Genomic DNA, 22,500 nt, shown 5'->3' on the forward strand with positions numbered 1-22,500 from the left:
TCAGCATAATATACCATCACTAAAATCAGCATAATATACCATCACTAAAATCAGCATTATATACTGTAATGAAACAGCAGGGAGCAGGTCTCGAACCCTCGACCTTCGAGCCCGAGGTCCGGCGCGCTATCGACCGTGCCGCAAAAGCATGCTCGTGCGGCAAGGTCGATTTCCGCGCTTATAAACCCAGGGTCGTTACAGTACCATCACTAAAATCAGCATTATATACCATCACTAAAATCAGCATAATATACCATCACTAAAATCAGCATAATATAACATCACTAAAATCAGCATTATATACTGTAATGAAACAGCAGGGAGCAGGTCTCGAACCCTCGACCTTCGAGCCCGAGGTCCGGCACGCTATCGACCGTGCCGCAAAAGCATGCTCGTGCCGCAAGGTCGATTTCCGCGCTTATAAACCCAGGGTTGTTACAATACCATAACTAAAATCAGCATTATATACCATCACTAAAATCAGCATAATATACCATCACTAAAATCAGCATAATATACCATCACTAAAATCAGCATAATATACCATCACTAAAATCAGCCTAATCATTGTCACCATCTTCATAACTTCAAGGTTATTTAGTTACACGTTCCTTTCTTTAGGCTATACTGTAGTTGAGAAGTGGGTACAGTGTCTCTCAGGCAGTACAATATAGGCCTTGTTTAGTGTCTGTCTCCTCCTAGCAGCAGCATCACTGGTGGTTACTGGTGAAGCTGGTTGTTTAGTGTCTCCTCCTAACAGCAGCATCACTGGTGGTTACTGGTGAAGCTGGTTGTTTAGTGTCTGTCTCCTCCTAACAGCAGCAGCAGTGGTTACTGGTGAAGCTGGTTGTTTAGTGTCTGTCTCCTCCTAACAGCAGCAGCACTGGTGGTTACTGGTGAAGCTGGTTGTTAAGTGTCTTCTCCTAACGGCAGCAGCACTGGTGGTTACTGGTGAAGCTGGTTGTTTAGTGTCTGTCTCCTCCTAACAGCAGCAGCACTGGTGGTTACTGGTGAAGCTGGTTGTTTAGTGTCTGTCTCCTCCTAACAGCAGCATCACTGGTGGTTACTGGTGAAGCTGGTTGTTTAGTGTCTGTCTCCTCCTAACAGCAGCATCACTGGTGGTTACTGGTGAAGCTGGTTGTTAAGTGTCTTCTCCTAACGGCAGCAGCACTGGTGGTTACTGGTGAAGCTGGTTGTTTAGTGTCTGTCTCCTCCTAACAGCAGCAGCACTGGTGGTTACTGGTGAAGCTGGTTGTTAAGTGTCTGTCTCCTCCTAACAGCAGCATCACTGGTGGTTACTGGTGAAGCTGGTTGTTTAGTGTCTGTCTCCTCCTAACAGCAGCATCACTGGTGGTTACTGGTGAAGCTGGTTGTTAAGTGTCTTCTCCTAACGGCAGCAGCACTGGTGGTTACTGGTGAAGCTGGTTGTTTAGTGTCTGTCTCCTCCTAACAGCAGCAGCACTGGTGGTTACTGGTGAAGCTGGTTGTTAAGTGTCTCCTCCTAACAGCAGCAGCACTGGTGGTTACTGGTGAAGCTGGTTGTTAAGTGTCTGTCTCCTCCTAACAGCAGCAGCACTGGTGGTTACTGGTGAAGCTGGTTGTTTAGTGTCTGTCTCCTCCTAACAGCAGCAGCACTGGTGGTTACTGGTGAAGCTGGTTGTTTGGTGTCTCCTCCTAACAGCAGCATCACTGGTGGTTACTGGTGAAGCTGGTTGTTAAGTGTCTTCTCCTAACGGCAGCAGCACTGGTGGTTACTGGTGAAGCTGGTTGTTTAGTGTCTGTCTCCTCCTAACAGCAGCAGCACTGGTGGTTACTGGTGAAACTGGTTGTTTAGTGTCTGTCTCCTCCTAACAACAGCAGCACTGGTGGTTACTGGTGAAGCTGGTTGTTTAGTGTCTCCTCCTAACAGCAGCAGCACTGGTGGTTACTGGTGAAGCTGGTTGTTAAGTGTCTCCTCCTAACAGCAGCAGCACTGGTGGTTACTGGTGAAGCTGGTTGTTAAGTGTCTGTCTCCTCCTAACAGCAGCAGCACTGGTGGTTACTGGTGAAGCTGGTTGTTTAGTGTCTGTCTCCTCCTAACAGCAGCATCACTGGTGGTTACTGGTGAAGCTGGTTGTTAAGTGTCTTCTCCTAACGGCAGCAGCACTGGTGGTTACTGGTGAAGCTGGTTGTTTAGTGTCTGTCTCCTCCTAACAGCAGCAGCACTGGTGGTTACTGGTGAAGCTGGTTGTTTGGTGTCTCCTCCTAACAGCAGCATCACTGGTGGTTACTGGTGAAGCTGGTTGTTAAGTGTCTTCTCCTAACGGCAGCAGCACTGGTGGTTACTGGTGAAGCTGGTTGTTTAGTGTCTGTCTCCTCCTAACAGCAGCAGCACTGGTGGTTACTGGTGAAGCTGGTTGTTTAGTGTCTGTCTCCTCCTAACAGCAGCAGCACTGGTGGTTACTGGTGAAGCTGGTTGTTTAGTGTCTGTCTCCTCCTAACAGCAGCATCACTGGTGGTTACTGGTGAAGCTGGTTGTTAAGTGTCTTCTCCTAACGGCAGCAGCACTGGTGGTTACTGGTGAAGCTGGTTGTTTAGTGTCTGTCTCCTCCTAACAGCAGCAGCACTGGTGGTTACTGGTGAAGCTGGTTGTTTAGTGTCTGTCTCCTCCTAACAGCAGCATCACTGGTGGTTACTGGTGAAGCTGGTTGTTTAGTGTCTGTCTCCTCCTAACAGCAGCAGCACTGGTGGTTACTGGTGAAGCTGGTTGTTTAGTGTCTGTCTCCTCCTAACAGCAGCAGCAGTGGTTACTGGTGAAGCTGGTTGTTTAGTGTCTGTCTCCTCCTAACAGCAGCAGCACTGGTGGTTACTGGTGAAGCTGGTTGTTAAGTGTCTTCTCCTAACGGCAGCAGCACTGGTGGTTACTGGTGAAGCTGGTTGTTTAGTGTCTGTCTCCTCCTAACAGCAGCAGCACTGGTGGTTACTGGTGAAGCTGGTTGTTTAGTGTCTGTCTCCTCCTAACAGCAGCATCACTGGTGGTTACTGGTGAAGCTGGTTGTTTAGTGTCTGTCTCCTCCTAACAGCAGCATCACTGGTGGTTACTGGTGAAGCTGGTTGTTAAGTGTCTTCTCCTAACGGCAGCAGCACTGGTGGTTACTGGTGAAGCTGGTTGTTTAGTGTCTGTCTCCTCCTAACAGCAGCAGCACTGGTGGTTACTGGTGAAGCTGGTTGTTAAGTGTCTGTCTCCTCCTAACAGCAGCATCACTGGTGGTTACTGGTGAAGCTGGTTGTTTAGTGTCTGTCTCCTCCTAACAGCAGCATCACTGGTGGTTACTGGTGAAGCTGGTTGTTAAGTGTCTTCTCCTAACGGCAGCAGCACTGGTGGTTACTGGTGAAGCTGGTTGTTTAGTGTCTGTCTCCTCCTAACAGCAGCAGCACTGGTGGTTACTGGTGAAGCTGGTTGTTAAGTGTCTCCTCCTAACAGCAGCAGCACTGGTGGTTACTGGTGAAGCTGGTTGTTAAGTGTCTGTCTCCTCCTAACAGCAGCAGCACTGGTGGTTACTGGTGAAGCTGGTTGTTTAGTGTCTGTCTCCTCCTAACAGCAGCAGCACTGGTGGTTACTGGTGAAGCTGGTTGTTTAGTGTCTGTCTCCTCCTAACAGCAGCAGCACTGGTGGTTACTGGTGAAGCTGGTTGTTTAGTGTCTGTCTCCTCCTAACAACAGCAGCACTGGTGGTTACTGGTGAAGCTGGTTTTTTAGTGTCTGTCTCCTCCTAACAGCAGCAGCACTGGTGGTTACTGGTGAAGCTGGTTGTTTAGTGTCTGTCTCCTCCTAACAACAGCAGCACTGGTGGTTACTGGTGAAGCTGGTTGTTTAGTGTCTCCTCCTAACAGCAGCAGCACTGGTGGTTACTGGTGAAGCTGGTTGTTAAGTGTCTCCTCCTAACAGCAGCAGCACTGGTGGTTACTGGTGAAGCTGGTTGTTAAGTGTCTGTCTCCTCCTAACAGCAGCAGCACTGGTGGTTACTGGTGAAGCTGGTTGTTTAGTGTCTGTCTCCTCCTAACAGCAGCATCACTGGTGGTTACTGGTGAAGCTGGTTGTTAAGTGTCTTCTCCTAACGGCAGCAGCACTGGTGGTTACTGGTGAAGCTGGTTGTTTAGTGTCTGTCTCCTCCTAACAGCAGTAGCACTGGTGGTTACTGGTGAAGCTGGTTGTTTGGTGTCTCCTCCTAACAGCAGCATCACTGGTGGTTACTGGTGAAGCTGGTTGTTAAGTGTCTTCTCCTAACGGCAGCAGCACTGGTGGTTACTGCTGAAGCTGGTTGTTTAGTGTCTGTCTCCTCCTAACAGCAGCAGCACTGGTGGTTACTGGTGAAGCTGGTTGTTTAGTGTCTGTCTCCTCCTAACAGCAGCAGCACTGGTGGTTACTGGTGAAGCTGGTTGTTTAGTGTCTGTCTCCTCCTAACAGCAGCAGCACTGGTGGTTACTGGTGAAGCTGGTTGTTTAGTGTCTGTCTCCTCCTAACAGCAGCATCACTGGTGGTTACTGGTGAAGCTGGTTGTTAAGTGTCTTCTCCTAACGGCAGCAGCACTGGTGGTTACTGGTGAAGCTGGTTGTTTAGTGTCTGTCTCCTCCTAACAGCAGCCGCACTGGTGGTTACTGGTGAAGCTGGTTGTTTAGTGTCTGTCTCCTCCTAACAGCAGCATCACTGGTGGTTACTGGTGAAGCTGGTTGTTTAGTGTCTGTCTCCTCCTAACAGCAGCAGCACTGGTGGTTACTGGTGAAGCTGGTTGTTTAGTGTCTGTCTCCTCCTAACGGCAGCAGCACTGGTGGTTACTGGTGAAGCTGGTTGTTTAGTGTCTGTCTCCTCCTAACAGCAGCATCACTGGTGGTTACTGGTGAAGCTGGTTGTTAAGTGTCTTCTCCTAACGGCAGCAGCACTGGTGGTTACTGGTGAAGCTGGTTGTTTAGTGTCTGTCTCCTCCTAACAGCAGCAGCACTGGTGGTTACTGGTGAAGCTGGTTGTTAAGTGTCTGTCTCCTCCTAACAGCAGCAGCACTGGTGGTTACTGGTGAAGCTGGTTGTTTAGTGTCTGTCTCCTAACAGCAGCAGCACTGGTGGTTACTGGTGAAGCTGGTTGTTTAGTGTCTGTCTCCTCCTAACAGCAGCAGCACTGGTGGTTACTGGTGAAGCTGGTTGTTTAGTGTCTGTCTCCTCCTAACAGCAGCAGCACTGGTGGTTACTGGTGAAGCTGGTTGTTTAGTGTCTGTCTCCTCCTAACAGCAGCAGCACTGGTGGTTACTGGTGAAGCTGGTTGTTAAGTGTCTCCTCCTAACAGCAGCAGCACTGGTTGTTACTGGTGAAGCTGGTTGTTTAGTGTCTGTCTCCTCCTAACAACAGCAGCACTGGTGGTTACTGGTGAAGCTGGTTGTTTAGTGTCTGTCTCCTCCTAACAACAGCAGCACTGGTGGTTACTGGTGAAGCTGGTTGTTAAGTGTCTGTCTCCTCCTAACAGCAGCAGCACTGGTGGTTACTGGTGAAGCTGGTTGTTTAGTGTCTGTCTCCTCCTAACAGCAGCAGCACTGGTGGTTACTGGTGAAGCTGGTTGTTAAGTGTCTGTCTCCTCCTAACAGCAGCACTGGTGGTTACTGGTGAAGCTGGTTGTTAAGTGTGTCTCATAACAGCAGCGCCACTGGTGGTTACTGGTGAAGCTGGTTGTTTAGTGTCTCCTCCTAACAGCAGCATCACTGGTGGTTACTGGTGAAGCTGGTTGTTTAGTGTCTCCTCCTAACAACAGCAGCACTGGTGGTTACTGGTGAAGCTGGTTGTTTAGTGTCTGTCTCCTCCTAACAGCAGCAGCACTGGTGGTTACTGGTGAAGCTGGTTGTTTAGTGTCTGTATCCTCCTAACAGCAGCAGCACTGGTGGTTACTGGTGAAGCTGGTTGTTAAGTGTCTCCTCCTAACAGCAGCAGCACTGGTTGTTACTGGTGAAGCTGGTTGTTTAGTGTCTGTCTCCTCCTAACAACAGCAGCACTGGTGGTTACTGGTGAAGCTGGTTGTTTAGTGTCTGTCTCCTCCTAACAACAGCAGCACTGGTGGTTACTGGTGAAGCTGGTTGTTAAGTGTCTGTCTCCTCCTAACAGCAGCAGCACTGGTGGTTACTGGTGAAGCTGGTTGTTTAGTGTCTGTCTCCTCCTAACAGCAGCAGCACTGGTGGTTACTGGTGAAGCTGGTTGTTAAGTGTCTGTCTCCTAACAGCAGCAGCACTGGTGGTTACTGGTGAAGCTGGTTGTTTAGTGTCTGTCTCCTCCTAACAGCAGCAGCACTGGTGGTTACTGGTGAAGCTGGTTGTTAAGTGGAGCTGGTGGTTACTGGTGAAGCTGGTTGTTAAGTGGAGCTGGTGGTTACTGGTGTGAAAGAGAGGCCACTCCACACAGGGACAGGGAGGGGCTCCACATCTGTCTTCCCCTGTCTCAGGACCTGCTGCACACACACGCACACACGCACGCACGCACGCACGCACGCACACACACACAGTTCCTGTTACCTCTGCCACAGAACGTCCTCTGAAGTGTGCGTGCGTGCGTGCGTGTGTGTGTGCGTGTGTGTGTGCAGCAGGGCCTGTGACAGGGCGAGATGGATGTCAGACATCACAGGACAATCTCACCTCCAACACAGCGAGATACATTAACCCTCTCTAAACGTGGCGGTTGAAGGGATGATGAAGCAGCTGTGGTTAACACAGGACAGCCTCTCCTCTACTCCATGGGACAAATATGCAGTGGCTTGCCCACCCCACCCCCAACACACACACAGCATAATACAAGTGTAATAAAGAGTACTGACAGCACCTATTGATTACTCAGTAAGTGTGATATTCCAGAAGAAAACAGCCAACAGCATATTATTTGCTTGAGGCACTGTAAATTAAAGTGTTCCCTCCGCACTGTACCGCACTTACTGCTGTGTGTGTGTGTGTGTGTGTGTGTGTGTGTGTGTGTGTGTGTGTGTGTGTGTGTGTGTGTGTGTGTGTGTGTGTGTGTGTGTGTGTGTGTGTGTGTGTGTGTGTGTGTGTGTGTGCGTGCGTGTGTGTGTGCATGTGCATTTTTTTCAGCCTTGGTACAGGTACTTATCACCGTCACATCAAGGGCAGAGGGTGGCGATTCTTAAAATCCTCCTTTATACTGTCAATCTAGACCACTCCAGTCCTCGCTGGTTCCTCCTCTGTGTCCTTCAGATGAACACAGTGGGAGCTGCATTTCACTCACTGTGTCTTCATTGCGCCGTTGAGCTACTGAACCGTGCTATCTATAGGCTAAACGCTATACACCCTGGGCATAATCTATTACTACAGCCTAATCTATACATTCATCAATAATAATGACATTTTCCTTCTGAGATTGAATTGACTGCTTCAACAGCAAATGTGCTTCCGTCTAGTTGGGTTCTTCCTTCTAATATTGAAATCTTTTCTATTTTCCAACATCCCGGAGAGGTAATTCGGTGAAGGTCAGTCATTCATACTTGATCATATCATCATATCACTATAGCCTGAGTGTAACGCGTCTGCGGCCTGGACAGAGTGGCTCAGACTAGTGGGATGGAGAAGGAATAGTCTGTTTGGGACTGATAAACTCCAGATCAGGACATCGTCCATCTGTACTGTTCTCTTACAAAACATATGGAAAAAATATAGAGCCTCTGATCCCCTTGCCGCCCACCATAGCTATTAATATTTCTCACAGAGCCCTTCCCCCATGTCCCACTAAGGCTAGGAATTCCTGTTGAAACATAGTCAAGTCTGAGGATTAGAAAAAAATGATGATTTATGATTTATTAAATCTGTCCATCTCTCTCTTTTCTTGTTTCACACACAAGTACACCCACGTGCCTAAATTAACTTGAGTATCCAACCCGCATTGTCTGCGTAAAAACCAACAAAATCAGCAACAGTGACTGACAACGCTATAAATCGTTTTAATTAGGACCTAGTAGGCTGCATCAAACACCCTTTTCCCATTCTACATTTAAAAATAAGAAGAAGAATTCTTCCCAAGCTTCTTGCAATCCAAAGAATGTTTCCCTGGAAGCCGCCTTGGTGGGAGCCCGTGTGAATGCAATATTCATTTTGCTGCAGGAGAACAATCTATGCATAACAATGAGCGGGCCTAATGAAAGCAGCCATCAAACCTGCAACACATACATATTAAACTACCGGGACCTCTGCGTGTCTTTCGCTTAGTGCATCATTTGTTCACCCCGTTTTTTTTCTCCTCTCTCTTTGCCTCCTGACCTTTCCCCGTATCCCTCCTCGTTTTTCCTCACTCTCCACTTCTCCTTCGATGCTGAAAATACGGAGGTGTTTATGGCATTCTGGACGTGTCCGTCAGCGGCAGAGGGTCAGCGGGTAAAACAACGGTGGGTGGAACGTTTTAAAACATTTTTTTTTAATGGTTTTACATCCGCTGTAAAGGGACTGCGGGGTAGCGTCAATACTCGTTTCCGACTCAAAGATGCTGCTAGGAACAGCTTTTTACCAGGAAACAAATGCTGAAAATATAATTGTGATGACAAGTATAACAGATAATCCAGACATTTTGACAGTCTCCTAACCCCTGGCTAACAATCACCTGACATTTTCTCATAAACATACATCAAACCCACCAGTATCAGACTGTAGGCTTCACTCACAGCTAATGTCATGTAATCATGTAATCATGGCTGCTGTATAGAGGGCTACAACCGGCTAACTGCTCCTCCCTCCTCTCTCCTCCTCCCCAGCCTCCAGCCGTGCTTCTTCACAGCACTGGTGTCTCTTTCCCTCCCTGCCTGCCTCCCTCCCTGTCTGGGAAATCTATCCTTCCACCTGACAGTGGCCATTTTAAGGCCTCTCTTGCCTCCTGGTAAACAATGGGAGAGGGATAATTGATCAAACAGCGAGGGAACCCTAGAGGAGGAAGGTCACCGCCCGTCAGCTGAGAGAGAAACACTGAGGGGTATGATGAGGTGTGTGTGTGTGTGTGCGCGTGTGCCTGCCTGCGTGTGTGTGTGTGTGCGCGTGTGCCTGCCTGCGTGCCTGTGTGTGTAAAGGCAGGGAGGAGGGAGGGGGTCAGGAGGGGGATGGTTCTCTGACGTTCCGGAGCTGCCATTTTTCTTCCCTGACAAAGACTCCATCTGCCACCGAGCCATTTGCTGCCTGCCGAGTCGAGAGAGCATTCCACACGCCGCGTTCACCTTGGTGTCACCTCTAAGTCGAGCTCTGCTGACGGTGTAGACACACGCGCACACACACACACACACACGTTCTAAGAATATTGCACATACACGCACAAACACTCTCTCTTTCACACACACACCCTCTAAGAATATTATACACGCACACGCACACGCACACGCACACACACACACACAGTCTCTGTGCCGTTCCTCTCCTAAACAGCAGCAGCAGCAGCCCCCCTCCCCCTCAGCACTACTGATATCACTGGGCAACCATCTCCGCTGTGCATTGTGGGAGTGTCTCAGGGGTTGGCGACGCATCAGGGACTGAGGGATTCACACACTTCTGAGAGAGACCCAGTGGCAGGGAGGGAGAGAGAGAGAGATGGCATTTTAAAGAGGAAGCTGAATTTCACCTGCAATTACCGTAGCTCGAGGGCACGCGGCTTGGTTAAGAGACATTTCATCCCCTCGCGCTGCTGAGAGTGAGAGCCTGTCGTGTGTGTGTGTGTGTGTGTGTGTGTGTGTGTGTGTGTGTGTGTGTGTGTGTGTGCGTGCGTGCATGGCTCGTCCTGAGAGAAAATAGAATAGAAAAATATTCCCCTTTTCTCTCTCTCCGTCTCTTTCCTTCTCTGTCTCTCTCAGGGATGAAAGAGAGAAAGGCAGCTGGGGCTCTAACTACCAAATGAAACGCGCGGCCCATTCAGTGGGTTCCTGCCTGGCCATCTGCACACCAGACCAGACATCTGAGCACACACACACACACACGCCCTGCCTAACCTTTCACTCACTAGGCAAAACAGCCTGATTCAGTCTCATCATCGATTCCATTCCTTTCTTTACTTTCTTATTTATGTGCAATGCCCCAGAGCAGCCGGGGGGAGCCTCCTCTCCCTCTCCCAGCTCTGAGATGGAGCCGTAATGACTTCCCTGAGGCTCAGGCTCCTCACAGTTTCACCAGTGCTCTGTGTGACTCTCTCTCTCTCTCTCTCTCTCTCTCTCTCTCTCTCTCTCAGTGAGGAGTGTGACTACACAAATACAGTAATGATCTCTCCCTGGGAGCCATTGGCGCGGGGCTCCTGGCGCCGCAAGTGGGCTTTTCTGGCCCCTGCAGGGACTCCATACAATTCCAATTCCCTCAGCATGGACCCCCAACAGCATCAACACCCCCCCCCTCCACAACGTAATTACACCTGCATAAGGTCTCAAAGAAAGAAAGAAAGAAAGAAAGAAAGAAAGAAAGAAAGAAAGAAAGAAAGAAAGAAAGAAAGAAAGAAAGAAAGAAAGAAAGAAAGAAAGAAAGAAAGAAAGAAAGAAAGAAAGAAAGAAAGAAAGAAAGAAAGAAAGAAAGAAAGAAAGAAAGAAAGAAAGAAAGAAAGAAAGAAAGAAAGAAAGAAAGAAAGAAAGAAAGAAAGAAAGGGTAGCAGGTAAAATCTGGGTAGGCCATTCCTTCAGTCATGTGTAACCAGCAGAGAGAGAGACTAATAAACCAGAGTGGTTTTGGACAGCAGCACCTCTCCTGTAATGCGCTGCCAGATGGCTGCAAGGGGTTAACGGTATACAGTGGGATCCATTTAGTGGTGTTTCTGAGGGACATCTCTTTACCCCTCTAGCCCCTAGCTGACCAACTCTGGGTCAATCCTCCAGGGAGGGGCCTGCCTGACATCCTCAGACACACACACACACACACACACACACACACACACACACACACACACACACACACACACACACACACACACACACACACACACACACACACACACACACACACACACACACACACACACACACACACACACACACACACACAGCCTGGTTAACCAAACATCGCCATCTCCACACAAAAGCACGCATACACACTAGAGGTCGACCGATTAATCGGAATTAATAAGGGCCGATTTCAAGTTTTCATAACAATCGGAAATCGCTATTTTTGGGTGCCGATTTGCCGATTTGTAAAAATATTTTTTTGATTTTTTTATACCTTTATTTAACTAGGCAAGTCAGTTAAGAACACATTCTTAGTTTCAATGACGGCCTAGGAACGGTGGGTTAACTGCCTTGTTCAGGGGCAGAACGACAGATTTTCACCTTGTCAGCTCGGGAGATCCAATCTTGCAACCTTACAGCTAGTCCAACGCAATAACGACCTGCCTCTCTCTCGTTGCACTCCACAAGGAGACTGCCTGTTACGCGAATGCAGTAAGCCAAGGTAAGTTGCTAGCTAGCATTAAAATTATCTTATAAAAAACAATCAATCATAATCACTAGTTAACTAGTTAACTACACATGGTTGATGATATTACTAGATATTATCTAGCGTGTCCTGTGTTGCATATAATCTGACTGAGCATACAAGTATCCAAGTATCTGACTGAGCGATGTTAGGCAGAAGCAGACGCGTAAACATTCATTCAAACAGCACTTTTTCCAGCAGCTCTTCGTTGTGCGTCAAGCATTGCGCTGTTTATGACTTCAACTCCCGAGATGAGGCTGATGTAACCGAAGTGAAATGGCTAGCTAGTTAGAGCGCGCTAATAGTGTTTCAAACGTCACTCGCTCTGAGCCTTCTAGTAGTTGTTCCCCTTGCTCTGCATGGGTAACGCTGCTTCGATGGTGGCTGTTGTCGTTGTGTTGCTGGTTCGAGCCCAGGGAGGAGCGAGGAGAGGGACGGAAGCTATACTGTTACACTGGCAATACTTAAGTGCCTATAAGAACATCTAATAGTCAAAGGTTAATGAAATACAAATGGTATAGAGGGAAATAGTCCTATAATTCCTATAATAACTACAACCTAAAACTTCTTACCTGGGAATATTGAAGACTCATGTTAAAAGGAACCACCAGCTTTCATATGTTCTCATGTTCTGAGCAAGGAACTTAAACATTAGCTTTCTTACATGGCACATATTGCACTTTTACTTTCTTCTCCAACACTGTGTTTTTGCATTATTTAAACCAAATTGAACATGTTTCATTATTTACTTGAGGCTAAATTGATTTTATTGATGTACTTTATTAAGTTAAAATTAGTGTTCATTCAGTATTGTTGTAATTGTCATTATTACAAATACATTTTTAAACAATCGGCCGATTAATCGGTATCGGCTTTTTTGGTTTTCCAATAATCGGTATCTACGTTGAAAAAGCATAATCGGTTTACCTCTAATACACACACCCCTAGTGACCCCCGCTACACCCGTGACACAGTAAAAATCCCAAAACCCTAAAGCCTTCAGATTCTAGCCCTGTTTGTCTAGGCCCTTCATTCGAAATAGTCCATCTCAATCCGGATGGGCTGAGTGGCTCTACTGGCAGCCAGTCACTCAGCAGATTGGAGCTCCCTCCCTCCCTCCGCTGTCCCGGTGTGAAAGCCCTGATTCATGGCATTGGGAACCAGGGCCTTTAAAAGAACAGCATGGTCCTGTGTGCTTGCCCTTCACTGGGGCGTGACTGACGGGGGCTGTTTGGGAAGGGGAATTAGTACCCGGGCTTAAGTCTTATTTAGTGAGACACAACGTTGGAGAGATTTAAAGAGGACGTGGCAGTAGTGTAGTAAAGTACCTATTACTGCAACTAGTGTGTGTTGGACGGGGGGGGGGGGGGGGGTATGGTGTTAGTGTGTGTTGGATGGGGGTGTATGGTGTGAGTATGTGTTGGACGGGGGGGTATGGTGTGAGTATGTATTGGATGGGGGTGTATGGTGTGAGTATGTGTTGGATGGGGGTATATGGTGTGAGTGTGTGTTGGATGGGGGTGTATGGTGTGAGTATGTGTTGGATGGGGGGTAAGTTGTGAGTATGTGTTGGATGGGGGTATATGGTGTGAGTGTGTGTTGGACAGGGGTATATGGTGTGAGTGTGTTGGACGGGGGGGGTGTATGGTGTGAGTATGTGTTGGAGATGGGTGTATAGTGTGAGTATGTGTTGGAGGGGGGTGTTTAGTGTGAGTATGTGTTGGACGGGGGGGGGGGGGGGTGCATGTGTGAGTGTGTGTTAGGCGGGGGGGTATGATGTGAGTGTGTGTTAGATGGTGGGGTGTATGGTGTGAGTGTGTGTGTATGGTGTGAGTGGGTGTTGGACGGGGGGGGTGTATGGTGTGAGTGTGTGCTGGACAGGGGGGGTGTGTATGGTGTGAGTGTGTGTGAGTGTGGGACGGGGGGGTGTCTGGTGTGAGTGTGTGTTGAACAGGGGGGGGGGGTGTATGGTGTGAGTGTGTATTGGACGGGGGGGGGGGTGTATGGTGTGAGTGTGTGTTGGACGGGAGGGGGTGTGGTGTGAGTGAGTGTTGGACGGGGGGGGGGTGTATGGTGTGAGTGAGTGTTGGACGGGGACGGGGGGTGTATGGTGTGAGTGAGTGTTGGACGGGGGGGGGGGGTGTATGGTGTGAGTGTGTGTTGGATGGGGGGGGGTGTATAGTGTGAGTGTGTGTTGGATGGGGGGGGTGTATGGTGTGAGTTACTGTATTTAACTTTGTACACTTCTAAAAGCTCCAGTAACAGATATGAAAACTCCTAAGAAAAAGTCAGAGATGGCGGTTCTAGGAGACAGTAGCACTTCAGTGGATCTGCGAACACCCTGGCTGTGTCAGAATGCTTTAGGCTGCTTGTCGACACTGTCTTAGATCCACTCTCCATCAGGCTGAAGTAAATGCACTCCGTTTCCCCTTTGCTGTGACAAAAGGCTCGTAACAAAATATATAGGCCTCACAGTGTGAATGCTCCTCCTACAACACGGTTTCAATTCAACTCCCTAATGCTCTCATTGTTAGCAGCCGTGCTATCCCTAACCCTCTATCAACACGACACACACACACACGCATACACACAGACACACACAGACACAGAAACATTCATGCACATGTGCATACCATCTCTGCCCTTATGGTTTAAAAAGAGGAAGTAAAGTAGTTGCACAGTCTTGGTATTTCCCTGATTAAACTGTCTTTGCTAGTCGACCACAGGCATGGATAACATAGTACAGCAGGGTTCCCTAACTGGCAGCCGCGGGCCGAATTTGGCCTGCGGTTGGTTTTACTTTGCTCCCCAAGCTTTCTGAGAAAACAACATTTTAATTTAATTTTTCATTGTTGGAAATAAAATACTGTAGAAACACCATAAAATCAGTCATTTTCATTTAAGAAATCAGTATTCCCATGCAGAATAGTGGGGGGTGGGGGGGTGACCGTATGCAAACTTCAGCAAGGTTTGAAATGGTTATGTTTTAGTAAAATGTTATATCTGTTTGGGATTCAATTTGCAGTCTACAAATGATTTGTAATTATGTTCCGACCCCCCCGCTCAAGAAAAAACAAACAGATGACGGCTGAATCTAGTTGATGATCCCTGCAGTACAGTGTAGTAACACCCGGTCGTATACAATCCTGCTTTAGCAGGACTAGATACTAGGAATGGAAATACTGCCTAGCTGTCCTGCTGTACACAGTGGGAGTGGAATGGAAATGCTGGCCCAACAGGAGATGAGACACACACACACACATTACAAACACTGACACACACACACACACACAGAGAGTGCTGTGGGGCTGACGCAAGACAATCTCAGCCTCACGTGTCTCTCCCCTACGGCCGCCCGCTGCTCCTGACCTTCGAGATGTTTTCCCTCTCTCCTCCCCCCTCTCCCTCCCACTCTCCCTCTCCCCTTCCCACTCTCCCTCGTCCCTCTCTCCCTCTCACTCCTCCCTCTCTCCTTCCCCCTCCCCTCTCCCGTTCACTCCTCCCTCTCTCCTTCCCCCTCTCCCTCCTCCCTCTATCCTTCCCCCACCCATCCCCCCTCTCACTCCTCCTTCCCCCTCCCTCCTCCCTCCCTCTCTCCTTCCCCCTCTCCCTCTCCTTCCCCCTCTCCCACTCACTCCTCCCTCTCTCCTTCCCCCTCTCCCTCTCACTCCTCCATCTCTCCTTCCCCCTCTCCCTCTCACTCCTCCATCTCTCCTTCCCCCTCTCCCTCTCACTCCTCCATCTCTCCTTCCCCCTCTCCCTCTCACTCCTCTCTCTCCTTCCCCCTCTCCCTCTCCCTTTCCCCCTCTCCCTCCCCCTCTCCATCTCACTCCTCTCTCTCCTTCCCCCTCTCCCTCTCCTTCCCCCTCTCCCTCTCACTCCTCCTCCCTCTCTCCTTCCCCCTCTCCCTCTCACTCCTCCCCATCTCCCTCTCACTCCTCCCTCTCTCCTTCCCCCTCTCCCTCTCTCATACCCCCTCTCCCTCTCACTCCTCCCTCTCTCGACACCTCTCTGTGATTCGTATTTGTCATTAAAAGGCATTGCATTTCAAGCTGGATAAAGCAGATGGGGCTGTGTAGGCATTACTGCTCCTCCACACAGCACCTTGGCTTAAGTACAGATAGCCTTCATGCATTACCTCTCTCTCACTCACACACTCACTCACTCACTCACTCACTCACACACACCACACAGTCTAAAGAGTGAAACGGCAGCTCTTCCTGGGAAAGCTGAATTTCACAGTCTAAAGTGCTGCTTCACATGTTGATGATGTAATCAGTAAACATACAGGCTGAAGGCAAGACGACTGCCACAGCTCTTACTAATAGCTTTTATTAGTTATTGTAGACAGTACAATATTGCATTAAGTATAACCAAACCCAACTAACTTAAAAGACAAAATACAACCACACAAATTAACTAAAATCATCTGACGTTTTACATAGCACAAAGCATTACGAAGAAAATAAATAAAGCAGTCTTCTCTCTCTCCCACCGGTCTCTCGCTCTCTCTTTCACCCTCCTCTCTCTCTCTCTCTTTCCTCCTCTCTCTCCCTCCATCTTTTCAGCCCAGTACTACTGAGCTCTAGTACTTAGTGCTACCATCTTCTACCATAGACCCAGCAAACTGTCAGGCCACTGGCTATACTGAGAACACACTGCACATCTAAGGGAAGGAAAGGAGGGAAGTGTGTTCAGGAACATCCGCTAGTTATTAAGGCTGACTTCTCACCTTTCTCTCTCTCACACACACACACTGCACACACACGCTGTGCTCACACACACATACACACACACTGCACACACACACTGTGCTCACACACACACACACACACACACACACACACACACACACACACACTGCACACTAACACACACACATAAAAATGAACACACAAACACACTTCTCAGCACCTCTCTCTACCGATCATGGGTGGCAAAACAAAAAGAGAATGCCAAACATATAACAAAGAAAAACAATCTATTCTTAAAATGTTTCCTTTTCACACCCTCGCATACATGTGTACACATACACAGGCCTCAGTGGAGGCTCCTCAGAGGAGGAAGGGAGGACCCTCCTCCTCAGTGAGTTTCATACAAATAAAAAGTGAAACCTTAAACAAGTTATCCTTTTTAGATAAAACTATAGTAAATATATTCACGTCACCAAATAATTGATGAAACCACACTGTTTGCAATGAAGGTCTATAGTAGCCTCAACAGCACTATGTAGGGTAGCACCATGGTGTAGCTGGAGGACAGCTAGCTTCCATCCTCCTCTGGGTACATTGACTTCAATACTAAACCTGAGGGGCACATGGTTCTCACCCCCCTTCCATAGACTTACACAGTAATTATGACAACTACCTATCAGCACACTTGCAGCATGCAACATGCATCTACCCAATCAAGGGATCAGAGAATTAATCTAGTACTGAAACCATAAGCTACAGCTAGCTAACACTGCAGTGCATAACATGTAGCGAGTAGTTGACTCAGAGAAAGACAATAGTTGAACAGTTTTGAATAAATTAATTTCTTCCAAAATGAAGGAGAAGCAAGAGAGAGAGAGAGAGAAAGAGAGAGAGAGAGAGCTATATTTCATAGTATATATTTTTTCACTTTCACTGACTTAGCTAGCATCGAATGCAGCTAGCTAGTTTCAGACTACTCAAACACCTGGCTCAAACAGATATGTTTGCTAGCTGGCTATGACTATCCAACACTGGAACTCTTCCAAGTCAAAGTAAGTTTTTGGTTTTATTAATTTATTGCCACCACGGCCCGCCAATGTAACTGCTAAACTGCTTGCTGCTGATTGTAGCAGAGTTTACTAACGCTACAACTCTCATTTGCAACTGTTGGACTAATGATTACACTCTAGATCAGCTATATGCAGTGCGCAAGGCGGTATTAAATGTGTCACTGCCTGTCACCTTGATTACTCACAATTCCCTCGACCTGTGCACCTACGCTGTAAACGTTCACTCATAGGCTTGGTCGTAGCAACCTCATGACGGGTACAGGGAAAAATGTAGCATCGTGTAGTAGCCTCAACTTATTGGTGTTACGTTGAGCTGGGTGAATGGAATATGCTTGACAGTCATCCAATATGCCGCAATAGAAATAAGGCCATGTTCCTTTAAAAAAATGTAGCATCCTCCATCTTAAAACGGCACCGACCGCCACACAGGCTTGTACACACACAACGTGTACTTTGCCATCCCTTTGTAAACTCTCTAAACAATACTATACAACTCTCTCTCTCTCTCTCAACATTTGTAATTCCCTCTGGGTATTTAAGCACCACTCTCCCTGTTCCTACCCTCCTCTTTCAAAGGAACTAATGGTGGATAACTGCTCTGTACTGTGGCTGTTTGGATGGCGTCCATGTTTGCCAAGGTTCTGCCTGTTTTCTATGGACTAATGGAAGAATAAACAGACAGAAATAATGTACGATCACTCGAGACTGATAGGTGGACATTTCACTGCAGTGTTCAACAGTGAGCAAATCAGCACAGCCACCAGAGGGGTTTGCCTTCCACCCGTTCTCCAGCCCGGCATTTCCAGGAAATCAATTTCAAATGGAGCCGTCAATATCATGACTGATAGCATACAGCTATCAATGAATGATAAGTTACATGATGTGTCATAGGTAAAGGCCCAGCACCGGTTCAGAATGTGTAACTTACCATTAGCAGTGCAGGTGATTCTCAAATCAAGTGTATTGTACGTCAGGCAAACATCACCTTGAAAAGCACATTTAGGAGGAGAACCGTTCCCCTTAGATTTGCTTTTATCTGCTGAATAGGCCAACCTCAAAATACATAAACACACCTAACTCTCAATGGTACGCTCACCCCAGCTGAGCTGAGCTGCATAAGAGATAAAGCTGATTTCTAAAGTGTGAGATTAGATCTGGTGACACACTCATCAGCACAAAGCCATAAAGTGAGAAAGGGAGAAAAGTGCAAGTCATTGTCTGCGGGATAAAACCGTCACCTTTGTCTGCTCGGTGAAACCTTGAGGGAGTAGAGCCAGTGGTAATAGAGACACAGACAGAGAGAGAGAGAGAGAGAGAGAGAGAGAGAGGGAGAGAGAGAGAGAGACAGAGAGAGAAAGAGAGAGAGAGAGAGAGACAGAGAGAGAAAGACAGAGAGAGAAAGACAGAGAGAGAGAGACAGAGAGAGAGATAAGCAGAGCCAAACAGATGTGCCACAGAAGAGAGGGTGAGAAGCGGCTAACCGCCCAACCAACTTAATCCACTATATTGTTGAGGAACATGATTCAATTCGCCTCCAACTGATAGGCCTAACAATTTCAATTCAATGTTAGGCTACATCAACAGATACTGTAATAACTGTTTAGATTATAATGTTACTGCAACAGATCACAAACACTGATGATGGTTCATTCGCATGTTTCCCTCCCCCACAAAAATGTTCTGATCAAAATGGAGAGAAATGTAATTAATTGCACGATTCACTGAATGAAACTCTGAATGTGTAATGTAATCAGAACAACTGCTTTTTCAAGGAGCCCTTGTTAAATTTAATTGGGGGAGAAAATCCTCTCGTGTCGAAAGAATGAAATCTAATTAAGCCTGGAATCGAAGGAGCCTGCGAACTCTCCTCTATGCCAAACAAATATTGTTGATGACAAGTTGAGCAAAAATTATTTCAAAAGCTTCTCTCATAACAACTATTAGGGAATGTCACACAGGGCACAACAACAGAAAAAGCAATGTTGTTGACAGTCGTTCAGAGATGATAGAAAGATGATAAAGAGTCCGTACTCACTGATAGGAAATGTCTTCAGCTCTGTGACATCACTGCTCTAACACCTGAGAGAGAAAAAGAGGACGACAGTCAGGTAAATCCATTTATACGTTGATATCTCTCCTGTATGACACCGGTCATTTCACCTGTTCTCCATGAAAAATACAATCTAAACGCTAATGGCGACCAGTTTGGGCCCTGAGGAGGAATACCTCATTCATAATTTCCAACATACAGCGATATCAAAGCTCTGTGCGCTGTTGTGGTCAACTGACAGATCAAACCAAACAAAAGGAAATGACGTTTTGACACCCAGCTAGGAGCTGGCACTGAGCATAAGCAGAGCAGATCTAACACACACACACACTCTCTCTCTCTGTCGCAGGCTCAGCAGGCCTGCGAACACAAACACACCGCGCAACACACAGTCATAAATTTTTTCCTGCTAAACCTGTTAGAATGAAAGCCAGACATTATGGCTTTTGGTGTGAGGGAGGAGGATATTTTCCCAAAACACAAGACAGTTCTTGCTAAGAGAGAGGACCAGCCCTTCCCAGTGTTCTCCCGCCCCTCAGTGCTACACTGTCTCTGATGTATCTGTCTTCCTGGAGCACAGAGGAGGGGAGAGGCAGAGAGGGAGCTTTCTCAGCCTGTGTGTATGAAAGGACATGGTGACAGTCCGGACTGTGTGTCACAGCCGTGGCACTGTCTCTCTCACTGCAGCACCGCTAGTGGTGTCATTGGTCACTCTGGTGCACATACTCACCCTGACACTGGGTAAAACTCTACAGCACTCAGACAGACACAGGGGCACAGAAACACGCGCCATTACGGCTGAAACCTCCACACACACATACACACACACACACACACACACACACACACACACACACACACACACACACACACACACACACACACACACACACACACACACACACACACACACACACACACACACACACACACACACACCACCTTGATTACACATCTCCGTGGTGTAAACACACCGTGCTGAGCCGACTGAGGGAATTCATCTGCAGAGTCTTCATAAAGGCCTATTAGAGCCATGATTAAAGGATGTTCCCTCGGAGAGGGCGAGACGCTGAAATGAGTCCCCCAGCCAAAGAGTGCTGTAATGACAGTGGCGAGATTTGAAGCTACATACTTCACACCGTTTTCGCCTGCCTGGGTATTTGAAATACACACTGACCCGACATCAGCTGCTGATGCCACGGCCGCGCTAGCTAGCTGAGACAATGGGCCTAGAACACTTTAGTAAGCTCTTTACGTGAGCTCTACTCAAACACAGTCATAAGCAACACAACGATAGCAAGCAGCATCTAACTAGGCCTAAACATTCTGTAAGCCTGCAGGCACAAAACAACAGGTCCACGTAGAACAAGGCTTTTCAATTCCAGGCCTCCAGGGCAACAGCTGTGACGTGGCCCCGGAGGCCTGGAATTGAATAGTGCCTTTGGCGTAGAGAACCGTCACGTTAAATCTAGTAATGTAGACTTTAACTTTAGTGAGGAGAAACCTTAGCGAGGCCGTCATAAAGTGCCATTCAGTGACAGACACACTAAAAAGGTGTTTTTACTCCTTTTGCTCCCAGCTCATCTGTGAAATCGCAGGCCAGGGAGGGAGGGAGAGAGGGAGGGATGAAAGAGGAGGGCACTGACTGTGAACTGGCCGCAGACATTTTTCTGGAACCTCGGGAACAAAACAGGCAAGTCTTGACAATCTATCCACCACTGAGTCGTCACACAATCAGTTGCAGGAAACCGATCCCTTAAATAGCAGTGATTCATCTCTTCATCGCACAAAGTCAGTACACAGAACACAAAGAACCCCTCTCTCTCTCCCCCTTCTCTCTCTCTCTCTCTCTCTCTCTGCTTAAAAATACTGCTTCTCCCAGCTTTCTTTTGCGTGTGATTTACCGGCACTGTTTAACTGCGGGGCAGTATCTTTTATCGTTACATGATCTGGAGCTGGAAGCTGACAAAATGGAATCTGTGGCGAGAGGTGAGTGTCTGTTCTGTGGAGAGACGAGGAAGAGGGGAGGGAGAAGAATCTGTGCGGTAGAAACGTTTGCCTAAGTGCAATTCTGATCCTCTCTCTCAGCTTATTCAGAAGAGCCTCTCTGTGTGTTCTATTCCATTAAATGCCTTATCCTAGACCTGATGGAGAAAGTCCCATTACTGGGGAGTGGGTTATCCCAAACAATGTAAAGCACAAGAACTGGCTGAAAAGCAACGAACATAAACACAATCCATTTGTGGGATTTAAGAGAGAGGACACCCTCGAGGGACTGTTATTATGTAACACAAACAGTGTGTGTGTGTGTGTGTGTGTGTGCACACGTGTGTACCCGTTAGCGCATGGGCGTATGTGTGAGCGTATGTGTGAGCGGGATGGCACTGTATGTGTGTGCCATTTCTGATTCAGCCCTGGTAATGCTGCTCCCAATATGGCTGGGAGCCAATTCCTACAGTAGCATCATGATGAATCTGAGGGGAGCCTCTCTCCGTCTCCCTCCACTTAGCCTATGGGGCTATCATTCACCGGCTAATTGGACGGACCTGCCTCTGGCCTCAGCTTAAAGGTCCGATGCAATCGTTTTTATCTCAATATCAAATCATTTCTGGGTAACAATTAAGTAACTTACTGTGATTGTTTTTAAATGAAAATGGTCAAAAAGAAACAAAAAGAGCTTCTTAGCAAAGAGCACTTTCTCAAGCAAGAATTGTGCTAGGACTCTCATGGGAGTGGTCTGAGTGGGAAGTGGAAAACTGAAGTTAAAAAATGGTTCTCTTTATTTAACTAGGCAAGTCAGTTAATTAAGAACAAATTTGTATTTACAATGACGGTCTACCCTGGCCAATTGTGCACCGCCCTACGGGACTCCCAATCACAGCCAGATGTGATACAGTCTGGATCTGAACCAGGGACTGTAGTGATGTCTCTTGTATTAAGATGCAGTGCCTTAGACCACTGAGCCACTCGGGAGTCCAGAGAGGTTCGGAACTCTCTTTCTTATTGGTCTATTAATTAACTCATTTACCGCATGGTGATGTCACCATGGAAGGCCAAAACTCCATCACAGCAAAACAGGCTGAAATGTATTTTTAAACAGCATTATCATCATTTTCACCATTTCACAGTATTATTCCAACCGCATAGTGTAGAAATATATATAAAACTGTTGACTTCACTGAGCCTTTAAGACACGCTGATGTGACTGTGTGTCATCAGACTGAACACAGCCCACGTTCACTACTGTGGGAC

General features: G+C 47.5%; 1 protein-coding gene across 23 annotated transcripts in view; it reads right to left on the minus strand.

Annotated features, from left to right (window-relative positions):
* The window catches only part of LOC110495859 (bromodomain adjacent to zinc finger domain protein 2B), an 81,698-nt gene that overhangs the window by 49,561 nt on the left and 9,637 nt on the right, over positions 1-22,500 (minus strand). For all 23 annotated transcript variants that reach the window (XM_036952312.2, XM_036952309.2, XM_036952308.2 and 20 more), the window contains exon 2: positions 19,234-19,277. The gene's annotated coding sequence lies outside the window, so the exon portion shown is untranslated. The remainder of the gene's footprint in view (positions 1-19,233; positions 19,278-22,500) is intronic.

This window comes from Oncorhynchus mykiss, chromosome 18 (assembly GCF_057628025.1).
Source record: "Oncorhynchus mykiss isolate SJ-2025 chromosome 18, ASM5762802v1, whole genome shotgun sequence".
In the NCBI taxonomy this organism is placed as follows: Eukaryota; Metazoa; Chordata; class Actinopteri; order Salmoniformes; family Salmonidae; genus Oncorhynchus; species Oncorhynchus mykiss.